This window comes from Oncorhynchus kisutch, linkage group LG18, assembly GCF_002021735.2.
Source record: "Oncorhynchus kisutch isolate 150728-3 linkage group LG18, Okis_V2, whole genome shotgun sequence".
NCBI classification, from domain to species: domain Eukaryota; kingdom Metazoa; phylum Chordata; class Actinopteri; order Salmoniformes; family Salmonidae; genus Oncorhynchus; species Oncorhynchus kisutch.
In genome coordinates this window covers 57,608,297-57,625,293 of record NC_034191.2, presented here as the reverse complement: position 1 = coordinate 57,625,293, position 16,997 = coordinate 57,608,297, and the positions used below count along the sequence as shown (strand labels likewise).

At 42.3% G+C, this 16,997-nt stretch overlaps 1 protein-coding gene across 1 annotated transcript in view; it reads right to left on the bottom strand.

The window, feature by feature from the left end:
- The window catches only part of mpp7a (MAGUK p55 scaffold protein 7a), a gene marked incomplete in the record, with an annotated part of 250,832 nt that overhangs the window by 191,299 nt on the left and 42,536 nt on the right, over nt 1–16,997 (bottom strand).

The following is a 16,997-nucleotide window of genomic DNA, read 5'->3' as shown; positions in this document are numbered from 1 at the left end:
CAATGCTACCAAATACTAATTGAGTGTATGTAAACTTCTGACCCACTGGGAATGTGATGAAAGAAACAAAAGCTGAAATAAATCATTCTCTATACTATTATTCTGACATTTCACATTCTTAAAATAAAGTGGTGATCCTAACTGACCTAAGACAGGGAATTTTTACCCAGATTAAATGTCAGGAATTGTGAAAAACTGAGTTTAAATGTATTTGGCTAAATTGTATGTAAACTTCCGACTTCAACTGTATATGTATATATCTCATTGGCTGTAGCCCAGCGTATACTAGACCAGAGTGAAAATGAAAAACATTCCCTACAACTCATACCTGTGCTGCCTTTCCCAGAATGAGAGAAGCTAGGCAGCTAAATATCAAGCTATGACTCCAAATCACTCAGCTTCCTATTGGTGTCTATGAAGAGAGAAGCAGCAGAGATCTCCTCTCCTGCCTGGTTTGGTTTTATTTAGCCACCCTGGATATGTGACCTGTCTGTCTGGGACTAGCTAGCAGTGAGATTGAACCTTTCTCCTTAATGAGCTTTGTAATAAATTGAAGTGTTTTTTCACCCCCACGTTGTCCGTCCAGGACCTGGTTTCCCAGGATAAGTCTCTCATTCCGTGCCATGCAGCTGTGCATTAATTCAATTTAATATTGTGTCAGTGCCATGGAGAGGCAACCCCCGACACATAAGTGTATGTAGAGGGGTGGGGGTAACAGTGGAATGCGGCAGTGCGGGGAATGTAACCTCAACTCACCCAGCAGTACTATTAAGGGTGAAAGCTCCACAAAGAGCTGCACTGTATGGGAATGGACTGAACAAGGAGAAAGAGTGAGAAGAGAGGAAGGAGGAGAGAGGGGGGAGAGGAAGCAGAGCGGGAGGATAGAGGGGTGAGGGGAGAGAGAGGGTTGAGTGGCCTAAAAGTTTCAGAGACTACGGAGTGAGTGAATGAATATCTCTGGTCATTCGTTCGATGGCATTAACCACCCAGCTAGGTGGAAAGAAGCTAAGCCAAGATGGGCCCCCTCCTCAGCCCCTTGCTTCTCTCACTCAGTCCTTTTCTTGCCCGGCAACCTGCCTCATTTCACAATGCCTGCTTTGAATGACAATAGAACCTTGACAGGGGATGAGATCACTGGTGGCCATCTCCTCTGCCCTCACCTGAAGAGGTCACACAGTCAGTAGGACAGGCCCCCAGGGAAAGTGACACACATGGTCTTTCTTGCTCTCTCTGTATGCATCTTTCTCACTCTCTCTCTCTCTCTCTCTCTCTCTGTGTGTGTGGCTCAGTTGGTAGAGCATGGCACTTGCAATGCCAGGGTTGTGGGTTTGTTTCCTGCGGGGGACCAGTATTTTTTTTAAATATTTAAAAAAATGGGCAAAGCTGTCAAAGCAAAGGGTGGCTACTTTGAAGAATCTCAAATATATTTTGATTTGTTCAACACTTTTTTGTTGACTACATGATTCCATATGTGTTATTTCTTAGTTTTGATGTCTTCACTATTAATGTAGAAAATAGTACAAATAAAGAAAATCCCTGGAATGAGTCGGTGTGTCCAAACCTTTGACTGGTACTGTAGATAATAACCAAAAAATGTACAGTAAACATTACTCAAAGTTCCAAAGGAATAGACACATTTCAATGTCATATTATGGATGTGTGTGTTGTAACTATATGCAAATAGTGAAAATACAAAAGGGAAAATAAATAAACATAAATATGGGTTGTACTTACAATAGTGTTGCCCTTTTTTGTGGCAACAGGACACAAATCCTGCTGCTGTGATGGCACACTGTGGTATTTCACACAATAGATATGAGAGTTTATCCAAATTTGATTTGTTTTCAAATTCTTTGTGTATCTGTGTAATCTGGCAAATGTATGGTCATACATTTGTCAGGAGGTGAGGAAGTGCAGCTCAGTTTCCACCTCATTTTGTGTTGTGGGCAGTGTGCACATAGCCTGTCTTCTCTTGAGAGCCAGGTCTGCCTACGACGGCTTCTCTCAATAGCAAGGCTATGCTCACTGAGTCTGTACATAGTCAAAGCTTTCCTTAAGTTTGGGTCAGTGACAGTGGTCAGGTATTCTGCTACTGTGTACTCTCCGTTTAGGATCAAATAGCATTCCAGTTGGCTCAGTTTTTTGGACAATTCATTCCAATGTGTCAAGTAATTCTATTTTTATTTTCTCATGATATGTTTGGGTCTAATTGTGTTGCTGTCCTAGTGCTCTGTTTGTGTTTGTGAACAGAGCCCCAAGACCAGCTTGCTTAGGGGGCTCTTCTCCAGGTTAATTTCTCCGTAGGTGATGGCTTTGTTATGGAAGGTTTGGAAATCGCTTCCTTTTAGGTGGTTGTAGAATTTTCTGGATTTAAAATCATTAGCAGGTATCGGCCTAATTCTGCTCTGTATGCATTATTTGGTGTTTTATTTGGTACACAGAGGATGTTTTTGCAGAATTTGGTGTTTGTCCCATTTTGTGAATTCTTGTTTGGTGAGCAGACCCCAGACCCCACAACCATAAAAGGGCAATGGATTCTATAACTGTTAAAGTATTATTTGCTATTTGATGTTCCTTTTGATGCCGTAGGGCCTTCTTGCCTTGTCTCTCAGATCGTTCACAGCTTTGTGGAAGTTACCTGTGGTGCTGATGTGACTGTGTGCTCTGTGACTTCAGATTCTAGTGGGGTGAGGCCGGGTGTTGCAGACTGTTCTAGTGTCCCCGCAAATTCGTTGATATATATGTGGAAGGGGGTGGGGCTCAAGTTGCATCCCTATCTCACTCCACGGGCCTGTGGGAAGAAATGTGTTTTTTTTGCCAATTTTAACCGTACATTTGTTGTTTGTGTACATTTTAATAATGTCTTAGGTTTCCCCCCAACACCACTTTCCAATTTGAATAGCAGACACTCATACCAAATGAAGGTAAAAGCTTTTTTGAAATCAACAATGCCTTTGCTTTGGTTTGTTTGTTTGTCAGTTAGGGTGTGCAGGGTGAATACGTGGACTGTCGCATGGTAATTTGGTAAAAAGCCAATTTGTCATCTGCTCAGTACCTTGTTTTCACTGAGGAAATGTACGAGTCTGCTGTTAATGCAGAGGATTTTCCCAAGGATGCTATTGACACATATCCCACGGTAATTATTGGGGTCAAATTTGTCCCTACTTTTGTGGATTGGGGTGATTAGTCCTTGGTTGCAAAAATTGGGGAAGATGCCAAAGATGAGGATGATTAAAGACGTTAATATGGCCAATTGGAATTCGTGGTCTGTATATTTGATCATTTAATGTCGTATACCATCAACACCACAGGGTTGGAGGGTTTGTAAGTTGTCATGAAGTTCATTCAATGTAATTGGATAATCCAGTGGGTTCTGGTAGTCTTTAACAGCTGATTCTATGATTGGTAATTGACCATGTAGATATTTTTGCTTTTGTTCTTTGTTATAGAGCCAAAAGGATTGGAGAAGTGGTTTATCCATCTATCCGATTTGGATAGATAACAACATGAAGTTGTTTGTTTTAGGTTTTTCCAATTTTCCCAGAAGTGGTTAGATTCTATGGATTCTTCAATTACATTAAGCAGATATCTGACATGCTGTTCCTTCTTTTTCTGTAGTGTATTTCTGTATTGTTTGAGTGATTTTAGTGAATGCGAAGGCTCAGTTTTTCTGGGTCTAGGTTTTTGGTTGGATACGGTTCTCAATTTATTTCTTAGGTTTTTGCATTCCAGTTTGTCACTGTTGTTCATTTTCTTAGGTTGTCGGCTTGAAATGTTCAGATTTGACAGGGAGGCCAAATATAGTGTTTAGGTTTCCTACTGCCAAGTTTACACCTTCACTATTACAGTGGAACATTTTGTCCAGGAAATTGCCTGAAAGGGATTGAATATGTGGTTGCCCAATTGTCTTTTAGTAGATTTCTACACTACTTTCCTTCCATCCATTGCATTCTTTTTATATTACTCAGTTCCTTTGGCTTTGATGCCTCACGATTGAGTATGGTTCTGTTCAAGTAGACTGTGATTTTGCTTTGATCTGATAGGGCTGTCAGTGGGCTGACTGTGGATTCTCTGAGAGACTCTGGGTTGAGGTCAGTGATAAAGTAATCACAGTACTACTGCCAAGGGATGAGCTGTAGGTGTACCTACCATAGGAGTCTCCTCAATTAAAAAAATATATATATTTGCCACTTCTCAACAACAACAAAAAATCTTGATCAACCAAACAATCGACTAAATAGGGGTCAGCCAAATTGCAACACAGTGCAACTCTCAGTACCTTCCGTCTCCGTAGTGTGAATTTACCTTAAGCTACCAGTAGTTGTGGCTTACCTAAACAATGCCCCAAACTGAGTAGAGAAGGATGGGTTAACTTTAAAGCACAACTGATGGCAATAAACAACTTCTCTGATAGAACGTTTTCTATGTGGCATCAATATTAGTCAGAAACATTTATTATAGTGTCAAATTTTACTACAATTTTGGTAATAAAGTCAATCTTGTCCAAAACTGAGTTTTGTAATCGAGTTCGTCATGAATTGGCTAATAGAGGGTTGGGTTTTGATTTTGACAATGCTCACTAACACAGGACTCACAGCTGCAGTGATTGTGCTCCATCCAATCTTACCGCAGCGAATCTGACTTTGTTTACATAAGACAACACGATGTACATTTTTTTTACTTGAAAAACACTGCACCTTAGCTAGATGTAAAATGTTTTATTCATTCTGACTATTTTGAGGAAGTGATACTGGCTTTGCACCTATGGTGTCTTATGGGAGACAAACATCAGTAACTGTCCCAAGACTGAAATCTTGTTTTTCTTCATGAGCAACAGAGAAACACAAGCGGAATCGGTGCAGAACAATGTCCTCTGTCAGACAAGTCAATCAACTAGTCAGCCAGTGTTTGCTAGGTCAAGTCAAGGGAGCTGCAGTCAGTAAAAATCAGTCTCTGTGGGAGGGAGGTGGGAGGGTTAGACCATTAGTATATGCATAATTGAAAAGGCTGTTTGAAGGACAGCTTTCAGAGCATACTGCTACATTTTATAATCTTATTTTTACACTGAACAAAAAATAAACAACATCTAAAGTGTAGGTTTCATCAGGAGAAATAAAAAAAATCCCTCCAATTCTCCATACGCACAAAAAGTTTATTGTTCTCAAATGTTGTGCACAAATGTGTTTACATGCCTGTTAATAAGCATTTCTCAATTGTCAATCAAAAAGCTGATTAAATAGCATGATCATTACACAGGTGCACCTTGTGACTTGGGACAATACAAGGCGACTTTAAATGTGCCGTTTTGTCACACAACACAATTCCACAGATGTCTCAAGTGTTGAGGGAGCGTGAAATTGGCATGCTGACTGCAGGAATGGGGGTAAAGTATAATGGGGGTAAAGTATACGACATAAAATATATTTACACATGTAGTTTAAACTGAACAATAAAATACCCACGTTTTTTTTGCAGAAGGGCAAGGGGTGAGACAAGGTGTAGTTTAAGTCCAACCCTGTTTAACATCTACATCAACGAACCAGCAGTGTTGTTGGACTGATCTGCAGCCCCTGGACTCACCCTAAAAGATGAGGTCAGACTCCTGCTCTACGCAGATTACCTTGTCCTACAGTCACCAACAGAGCTAGGTCTACACTAAAGGAAACAAAAAAACAAAAACTAAAATTTCTTAGGGGGTAGATCAGCTTTAAAAGTGCAGATAGATTGTAGCTTCCATCAATGTAATTGTCTGCATCCAATCACACATATATTTTTTGTATATACTTGGATAAACTTGGTTTAGCTAACACAACGTGCCATTGGAACACAGGAGTGATGGTTGCTGATCAGGGGCCTCTGTACACCCATGTAAATATTCCATTAATAATCTGCCGTCTCCAGCTACAATAGTCATTTACAACATTAACAATGTCTACACTGTATTTCTGATCAATGATGTTATTTTAATGAACAAAAAAAAAGTGCTTTTCTTTCAAAAACAGGGACATTTCTAAGTGACCCCAAACTTTTGAACAGTGGTGTACGTTTTATGGAAACAGTATGGTTTACATTATTTGTTATATTGTTAGTCCCAACCTTCAGCTCTATCAACCCCTCCCATCTATCTCTGAACACCATCCATATTGGATTTCTATTTGCCTTATATTTTTCAACTGTGCTGTGATGTTTCACTAAAGTTCTGAACCTTTCAAATCTCATTGCTTCTACAGATTGTAAATTGAAAATAAATGTTATTGCTAAAATAATTATGTCATTGATCAATTGACTTTGACTTTCCAGATCAACCAGTAGTGCTATCTGCAGGGTTAGCTCCAGGTAAATATTGTAATTCTTTAGCCATTCCTGGACCTGTGACCAAAAACCAGCTACATATGGACAGTACCAAAACAAATGATCTAATGATTCTGCCTCTTCGCAGCAAAATCTACAGAGCTGGGAAGATTGTATCCCCCCCAAAATAACATTCTATTGATCGCAAGAATTTAGTATAATCATTTAAATTGACAAACTTTAAGTTTTGAATCCGGCTTTGTTTTGCGTATCAGTTCAAAAACCATGTACCATGGAATCGGTACATCAAAAATCTCTTCCCAACTACTTGGCCATCTATATGCCACGGCTGTCCATTTTTTGGTCCTTAAATGAAACTGGAATACTTTTTTATTTATCACAATTTTCTTTAACCATTTATGGCTAAAAGAAATCAGCCGAAGACCTCAGGAAAAAAATTGTGCAAACAATAGTACGCAAGTATTAACACCATGGGACCACGCAGCCGTCATACCGCTCAGGAAGGAGACGCGTTCTGTCTCCTAGAGATGAACATACTTTGGTTTGAAAAGGGCAAATCAGTCCCAGAACAACAGCAAAGGACCTTGTGAAGATGCTGGAGGAATCAGGTACAAAAGTATCTATATCCACAGTAAAACGAGTCCTATATCGGCATAACCTGAAAGGCCGCTCAGCAAGGAAGAAGCCACTGCTCCAAAACCGCCATAAAAAAAACCAGACTATGGTTTGCAACTGCACATGGGGACAAAGATCATACTTTTTGGAGAAATGTCCTCTGGTCTGATGAAACAAAAATAAAACTGTTTGGCCATAATGACCATCGTTATGTTTGGAGGAAAAAGAGGGAGGCTTGCAAGCCGAAGAACACCATCCCAACCGTGAAGCACGGGGGATGGCATCATCATGTTGTGGGGGTGCTTTGCTGCAGGAGGGACTGGAGCACTTCACAAAATAGATGGCATCAGGAGGGAGGAGAATTATGTGGATATACTGAAGCAACATCTCAAGACATCATTCAGGAAGTTAAAGCTTGATCACAAATGGGTCTTCCAAATGGACAGTGACCCCAAACATACTTCCAAAGTTGTGGCAAAATGGTTTAAGGACAACAAAGTCAAGGTATTGGAGTGGCCATCACAAAGCCCTGACCTCAATCCTATAGAAAATGTATGGGCAGTTACACCAGCTCTGTCAGGAGGAATGTGCCAAAATTCACCCAACTTATTGTGGGAAGCTTGTGGAAGGCTACCCGAAACCTTTGACCCAAATTAAACAATTTAAAGGCAATGCTACAAAATACTAATTGAGTGTATATAAACTTTTGACCCATTGGGAATGTGATGAAAGAAATTAAATATGAAATAAATCACTCTCTCTACTATTATTCTGACATTTCACATTCTTAAAATAAAGTGGTGATCCTAACTGACCTAAGACAGGGAATTTTTACTAGGATTAAATGTCAGGAATTGTGAAAAACTGAGTTTAAATGTACTTGGCTAAGGTGTATGTAAACTTCCAACTTCAACTGTATATAAAAAAAAATATTATATACCTCAACTGGTTTTCCCAGAATTAAAGGCTTTAATTGCATCAAGAAGTACCTCCTCTGAAATTTCACCTTCACATGAGTCTTTATGTATAGAAGTTATTTTTACATTATAAATAGAAAAAAGCCATACAATTAGCTTCGGTTAGAGGGAAGCAAAGTGAATCATGGGTGACTAAAATACTTTTGGTAGCTTCTATTTCCTTTGTTTGTATGGATTCTTTTGCCCTGATTTTGTTTAGAGATGAGTACTGAATTACATGGCCACTAAAAAAAGGCACATTTAAAAGCGTCCCATACAATAAGCAAATTTGCTGTACCTATGTTATGTCAGATTTTTTTTTTAAATTCCTCTGTCCTAGTCCTGATTAAATGCAGTAAGAGTAATGTATATGCCAATTATCTGATGGTCCGACCACATTCTACCCCCTATCAACACTTTTTCAACTTTTGTTGCCAACGAGAATGACATAAGAAAAAAAGTCAAGACGAAGAGCTTGATTGAGCCTCTGCCATGTGTATCTCTCAAGGTCAGGATCTTTAAGCCTCCATATCCTCTAGTTCCAACATATCCATGGCATTCATTACTTCCTTAAGAGCATGAGGGTGATAGTTTGTAGTGTGATTTCCTTTACAGTCCATTGAGGCATTTAAAACAGTATTATAATCTCCCACCATAATAATAGTGTTTTGTATTGCTTGCAGGGTTGATACATTTATTATATAGATTGTCAAAGAAGCGTGGATCATCATTATTTGGTCCGTAAAGGTTACTGAGCAATATCTGTTTCTGGTCCAATAACATATTTAAAATCATCCATCTACCTTGCGGATCTGTTTGGACAATTTGCACATTCGAATCAAAACTACTGTTAAATTAATATCATCACCCCTGGGAGAAGTGTATTCCACCCCCCAGTCCATTTTCCACACAACTTCATCTAAAATTGTTGAATGAGTTTCCTGTAAACAATAGATATTATATTCCTTCTCTTTGAGCCAGGTAAATAGTTATTATTTTGTTATTATCTGCTCAGCCATTACACTTATAACTGGCTATACTTATTTCACCATAATGATACACGTTTCAAATCAATTTATCATAATATGTTTGTAAATGTACCGTTAAAAAGTACCATAGTGACTGAGTGTCCATATAGCTCTACCATGATATTTGCATTGCTGCCAAGTAACCCTCCAAATGTTCTCCACTATTCCACCCGCTAAAGCCCCTCACAATCCCATGTAGGGTTGTCATCCCAATGACAGGCAGACCACCCCCGTCCTCCCGGATCCCATGGCCCCTCCGAGAGGCCGGTACCCATCCTTTGAAAAGAGTACAGTGCCACCCACAGAACAGAAGCAGATCAAGCACTAAAATATTGGCTGATTTAAAAATCCTTTATAAATACATTTCCATTTCCAATGCTCTCACCTAAATCTGCTTAATATATAGCTATTTTTTTAAATTTGTATTAATATATATATATATATATATATATATATATATATGTTAATTACCATCATTAACAATTAATATGCATAATAATTTGTACAAAGGATTGTTACCTTTAACCAGAATTGCCATTGCATTAGATTACATTTTTGTCAAGCAATTATTATTCTAAATGAACAACTTAACATTCTTTGGGAATACAACTTTCAGAAAACCAAAGTCATAATTTTCCAGAAAAAGGCCAGGAATCAGAGCAGCAGACACTCCATCAAATGAGAAAATACCATGGTTTAACACGCCCAATGGTAGAGAGTGAGCGCGCGAACAAGGGAGAGAGAGAGTGAGCGCGCGAGCAAGGGACAGAGAGAGTGAGCGCGCGAGCAAGGGAGAGAGAGAGTGAGCGCGCGAGCAAGGGAGAGAGAGAGTGAGCGCGCGAGCAAGGGAGAGAGAGAGTGAGCGCGCGAGCAAGGGAGAGAGAGAGTGAGCGCGCGAGCAAGGGAGAGAGAGAGTGAGCGCGCGAGCAAGGGAGAGAGAGAGTGAGCGCGCGAGCAAGGGAGAGAGAGAGTGAGCGCGCGAGCAAGGGAGAGAGAGAGTGAGCGCGCGAGCAAGGGAGAGAGAGAGTGAGCGCGCGAGCAAGGGAGAGAGAGAGTGAGCGCGCGAGCAAGGGAGAGAGAGAGTGAGCGCGCGAGCAAGGGAGAGAGAGTGAGCGCGTGAGCAAGGGAGAGAGAGAGTGAGCGCGCAAGCAAGGGAGAGAGAGTGAGCGCGCAAGCGAGCAAGGGAGAGAGAATGTGCACGCGAGCAAACAAGGGAGAGAGTGAGCAAGGGAGAGAGTGAGCGAGAAAGAGAAAGCTAGAGCGAGCAAGGGAGAGAGAGCGAGAGCGAGGGAGAGCAAGCGAGCGAGCAAGGGAGAGCGAGAGAGAGGGCGGGCGAGGGAAAGAGAGGGCGAGCGAGGGAGAGAGGGCGAGCGAGGGAGAGAGGGCGAGCGAGGGAGAGAGGGCGAGAGAGGGCGAGCGAGGGCGAGCGAGGGAGAGCGAGGGAGAGCGAGGGAGAGCGAGGGAGAGCGAGGGAGAGCGAGGGAGAGCGAGGGAGAGCGAGGGAGAGAGGGCGAGCGAGGGCGAGCGAGGGAGAGCAAGAACGAGGGCGAGAGAGAGAACAAGGGAGCGAGAACGAGGGCGAAAGAACGAGGGGAAAGTGAGAGGAGGGAGCGAAGGAGGGAGAGCTAGCAAGGGAGAGAGAAGTACTACTATCTAGCCCATCACAACATGATCACAACATGATCATGTGTCCACTGGCATGTGATAAAAGGTGCATAAACATTGGGTGACTCCTAGGCCCAGTCTGCCCCACCCTCTTCCACCCTGTAAGCTAACCCAAGAACAGACACTTCCTTTGGGGAAGGGGAGCCCCACCGAGGGGGTTAACTGAGCCAGGACAGTTATCCCCCTCGGAACCCATCAGTAACAACGGCCCAAAAGGGGATGGAGAGGGTAAGGATCAGCTTGGGCCACCAGGTCTGGTTGCACACAAAGGCAAATAGGACCACCCGAAGAAGATACACGTCTGTGGTGGAGCCACTAGTGTAGCAGCTGGTGAGGAAGGGATCAAGACAGTTCACTCATTTGACCAAGACCATGTTAGTTTTGGTAAGACCACCACTTATTGCTCACATCAAACAGTGAGCAAACAAAGAGCAGAGTGACATTACATTCTTTCTCTCTTTATTGTCTCTTATTTTTGTCAGCTCCTGTGTGTAGGCCCAAGTCATCTTTCCCCTCCAGGGCAGCCAGTAGTAAACCTGCCAGCCAGGCCAGCCAGTAGTAAACCTGCCAGCCAGTAGTAAACCTGACAGCCAGTACAGCCAGTAGTATACCTGCCAGCCAGAAGTATACCTGCCAGTCAGGACAGCCAGAAGTATACCTGCCAGCGAGGACAGCCAGTAGTATACCTGCCAGCCAGAAGTATACCTGCCAGCGAGGACAGCCAGAAGTATACCTGCCAGCGAGGACAGCCAGAAGAATACCTGCCAGCGAGGACAGCCAGAAGAATACCTGCCAGCGAGGACAGCCAGAAGAATACCTGCCAGCGAGGACAGCCAGAAGAATACCTGCCAGCGAGGACAGCCAGAAGAATACCTGCCAGCGAGGACAGCCAGAAGTATACCTGCCAGCCAGAGGAGCCAGAAGTATACCTGCCAGCCAGGCCAGCCAGATGTATACCTGCCAGCGAGGACAGCCAGAAGTACACCTGTCAGCCAGGGCAGCCAGAAGTACACCTGCCAGCCAGGGAAGCCAGAAGTACACCTGCCAGTCAGGGCAGCCAAAAGTATACCTGCCAGCGAGGAGAGCCAGAAGTATACCTGCCAGCCAGGGCAGCCAGAAGTATACCTGCCAGCCATGCAGGTGTTCAAACAGCTCAGACAAAGAGAGACAACTATTACCTGTCTGTGACCACGCATGTTGCATCTTTTAGGACCATTCTCAAAGAACAATCAGTAGCTTTATTTTGGTTTTAAAGTAGACAGGATTACAAGGCCACCCCCTCTTGGGTCTCTTATTGTTCCACCAAATACCAGGCTACTTGTAGCTTCAACTAATCCAGCCGTTAAGCTTCTTAGCAATGACAAACAGATAGATAGGCCTAGTTGTTTGATAAGCTGGGTGAAAGTGGCCCATACAAACATTGTGGCAGTTACTGGAGTCTGGCTGCCAGTCAAAGTCTACTCAGAGAAATACAACTGTCAAAATGTTATGGCACTTCTTCAGTCAATCACTCTCTCTTTGTTGTTCCCTCAATGTTTTTCTAACAGGTGGCTCAGATGGAAACTCAGGTAATTTCCAGCAGACTTCACCCGGATCATATGACGTAAGCCAGCCAAGTCAGAAAGCTATTTGGAGGAAAGCTAGGCAGTAGGCCCAGTTCTTTACCATGGATGGATGACCTTTAATGGTTTTCAATGAGGATAAGACAGAACCATCCCACACAGTGACAGTGTTCAGATAATTGATTACCTTTAATGGGAAAAGGAATCCCTACCTTTTGAGCCCAACCGCACACAAAGGTTTAATACAGAACACATGATGAATCATGCACCCATAGAGGACAGTTTGAGATCTCTGTATTGGGAGGCTTGAACTACAATTTCCCTTTCTGAAGAGCCATAACAACAACATAACACCAGAGAAGAAGAGAGACTGAGACCTTCCTCCAACTCCAGAGAAACTTAAAATAACTACGACTTCCCTTTTCTCAATGACCATAACAACCATAGCAACAAACTGTCACCCATGCATGCCACACCCTGGTTATTTACCAAGCCAACATATGGAAAGGGAATACACTATATATACAAAAGTATGTTGACTCCCTCTTCAAATTAGTGGATTAGGCCACTTCAGCCACACCCATTGCTAACAGGTGTATACAATTGAGCACACAGCCATGCAATCTCCATAGACAAACATTGGCAGTAGAATGGCCTTACAGAAGAGCTCGGTGACTTTCAACGTGGCACCGTCATAGGATGCCACTTTTCCCACATGTCAGTTCGTCAACTTTCTGCCCTGCTAGAGCTGCCCAGTCATCTGTAAGTGCTGTTATTGTGAAGTGGAAACGTCTAGGAGTAACAATGCGCAAAGTGGTAGGCCACACAAGCTCACAGAACGGGACCGCCGAGAGAAGGGAAATCTTACCGCTACAGCATACAATGACTTTCTAGATGATTCTGTGCTTCCAACTCTGTGGCAACAGTTTGGGGAAGGTCCTTTCCTGTTTCAGCATGACAACTTCCCGTGCACAAAGCGAAGTCTAAACAGAAATGATTTGTCGAGATCGGTGTGGAAGAACTTGACTGGCCTGCACAGACCCTGACCTCAACCCCATCAAACACCTTTGGGATGAATTGGAATGCCGACTGCGAGCCAGGCCTAATCGCCCATCATCAGTGCCTCTCTAATGCTTGTGTGGCTGAATAGAAGCAAGTCCCCGCAGCAATGTTCCAACATCTAGTGGAAAGCCATCCCACAAGAGTGGAGGCTGTTATAACAGCAAAGGGGGGACCAACTCCATATTAATGCCCGTAATTTTGGAATGAGATGTTAGACGAGCAGGTGTCCATATACTTTTGGTCATGTAGTGTTGCTAGTCAGTTGCACAACTGAATACATTCAACCGATATGAATATGAGTCTATGAGAGCATAGCCCCCCCTCTTTTCCAGCCAGAGTTTAAATCTTCTCTTTCCTCGAGGACCATAGCAACATAAAGTACCATAACACCCATGGACTACATGAACAATTCATATACTGGAAGTCAAATGGGACCAAAGCCCCCGGTCAGTCACTGCTATAGCCTGGATCTAAATTAGCCAGAGGACGGCTCGAAAGCCACAAACTGTTATTTATGCTACCAGGAAGTTTCCAAGCCATTGAGCATTCTCAATACTCTGATGCACAGCCCCAAAAGGGAGAACCCAGTTTCTCAGAAACTATGGTAAACCCCAATGGAGGACATAAAACTGTTCAAGGAGAATTGTTTGAGATTAAATTAATAGGGGGGAAAGGTAAGGAAGGGTGAAACATCATGGATGACCATGGGAATGTGCATTTCTGTTTGCATCCCAAATGGCACCCTATTCCCTATACAGTGCACTACTTTTGACCAGAGCTCTTTGGGTTCTGGTCAAAGGTAGTGCACTATATGGAAAATGGGGAGCTATTTGGATGTAGCCATTCTGAATAATTCCCTTTGCTGTCCAATATTACTTTATTACTGTCACAGTTTCCATTTTTATCAATGCCTGACTGCAAAGAGCAAGGAGTCAAGGATTGTAATTTCTCACCGAATGTGTCCGTTTCCTAGCACACCGTAAACGATAGGCTAGCATGCACACATTGACTTTTCCCTGAACTTTAATAACACACTCAAAAGGAGGCCCAGAATCTGATATGCAAAAGCCTGAACCACTCCCAAGTAGCCTAATCCCCCACCTCCAAGTTCAATATTAGCCTACTGCCAGGAACAGCAAACATACCAGCAAACAAGTAGACCAGTACTACAGGACACTCCCAAAGATTCATTAACCCCAATGAAGATTATAATATACCAAAAAGAAGATGATTAGGAGTAGACAATCCTAATCAGTTGGCCAACCTGTTTGGCTGCAGTGGGCTTCTAGGTAGCCTGGTTAAACCTGCTTGCATGTGTGTGTGTGTATATATATATATATATATATATATATATATATGTGCGTCTGTGTGTGGTCTTCCACATCAATCAAGTCTGGTCTACCTACTCCCTAGCCAGCCACTGAACCAGCCCCTTTCCACCCAACGACTCCGCATCTCTGTCCCAAATGGCACCAAATTCCCTCTATAGTGCACTACTTTTGACCAGGACAAATAAGTCTCTGCTCAAAGGTAGTCTCAGTGTGTTACCTCCCCCCAGCCTAGCCTCAAGGTCAAGCTGTAAGGCCAGGGTATTTCTTCTGGTGTTTCTCATAACAATACTAAAAACTTTCCCTTGGCTTTCCAGTGCTTTTTCATTCGATTTCTAACTTTGCTAAAGGGGACAATAAGCCCTCTAAAAGCTCCCTGCCTTAATAATGCTCCCCTATACGTAATAAGGACCCAGTTAGCACCCTCCAATTATAGGCTCTGGTCCTGCTCTTGCTGAAGGGCTGGAGAGAAAGAGATGCGACATTAACACTTTGTGCAATGAGGCCGTCGGCTGTTTTTAGAGCCTGAGTTTTAGCGTCGGGTTGCACTGAGGGGCAGAGCACAGCTAAACGGAGCTAAGCACAGGGATAGTAGTGAGAATCCCTGGTTCTGACTCAGCAGGTGAAACCCTAGAGGGCTGAGGGAGGTGGGAGAAGGTTAAACCGGTCAGAGATTAAGAGTAAAAAAAAGACAAACTGAATTGCTTTCATGGAGGACTGGCTTGAATTGTGAGGATGACCACACAATTTATTTTCATCAGGAGCAAAATCTATTGGTTATCTACTCAAAGTTGCAAAGGAAATGCTGTGATCTATGTAATATACACAAGTGACCAACAAAATGGATAAAGACTGGCGGTATAGCAGAAACAGTGACATTAGTGGTCAAAACATGGTACTTCCATACTACTTTATGGTAAATAATGCACGTGATTACAATGAATAATTTCAGATTCACAGGGAATACATTACATAGTATGGACAAGCAATAATCCAAGCCGCAGCTTCATACTATTGATCCTGTATACAGCTTGTTGGGGTTGGATTGGCATGGGGTGCGGGCGTCCATGGGTGGCTTAAGACAATTTTGGGGGGATTCGTCATGACTTACTAATTGGTAGGAAGAAGTTTACTCCAAATTGGATGTTGGGTACAATATTAATTGAAAATGATCTGAATCCTATTGATTAAAATGGCCAATTTGGGTGCAATCAATTAGCTTAATTTCTCTGAGATTAAACACATTTTCAACAAGGTAACATTTCAGTACTTATTTCTAATAAACTATTTCAGAACAATCTGAGATGGGTGTCATGGCTTGCTTAAATAACATGGAACAACTCAATTGAGAAAGAAAAAGCTGAGGATAATGTGGTGTTAGTTGAAATTCCAAGCGTCTATGCAAGATCAGACAAGCCACATTGCATCACATTAACTGTGTGTGATAACAGGTACGTAGGCTTCTGTGGAATTTTCAATAAAATGATCTGCAGGCAGAACAGAATTTTCTTGTTGCTTTGGAGCAATTTCACGGTAACGTTATTAGGCTATGACTCCGATTTTTCACATTAAAATGTAGGCCAGCAGTACCAGACCAAAGGTTTGGACACCTACTCATTAAAGGGTTTTTCTTAATTTTTACAATTTTCTACATCAGGCCTTTGTATTGGTGTCCTTTAGTAGTGGTTTCTTTGCAGCAATTCGACCATGAAGGCCTGATTCATACAGTCTCCTCAAAACAGTTGATGTTGAGATGTGTCTCTTACAGTGAAGCATTTATTTGGGCTGCATTTTCTGAGGCTGGTAACTAATGGACGTATCCTCTGCAGCAGAGGTAACTCTGGGTCTTCCTTTCCTGTTGCGGTCCTCATTAGAGTCAGTTTCATCATCGCCCTTGATGTTTTTTGTGACTGCACATGAAGAAACCTTCAACGTTGCTGAAATTTTCCACATTGACTGACCTTCAGGTCTTAAAATAATGACGGAATGTCGTTTCTCTTTGCTTTTATGAGCTATTCTTGCCATAATATGGACTTGGTCTTTTACCAAATAGGGCTATGATCTTTATACCACCCCTACCTTGTCACAACACAACTGATTGGCTCAAACGCATTAAGAAGGAAAGAAATTCCACAAATTAACTTTTAACAATGCACACCTGTAGATTGAAATTCATTCCAGGTGACTACCTCATGAAGATGGTTGAGAGAATGCCAAGAGTGTGCAAAGCTGTCATCAAGGCAAAAGGGTGGCTACTTTGAAGAATCTCAAATATATATATATATATATTTTAACATTTGTATTAAACTTATTTTGGTTACAACATGATTCCATGTGTCATTCCATAGCGTTGATGTATTAACTATTATTCTACAATGTACAAAATTCTACAATAGTAAAAATAAAGAAAAACCCTGGAATGAGTAGTTGTGTCCAAACTTTTGACTGGTACTGCATGTCAAACAAAAA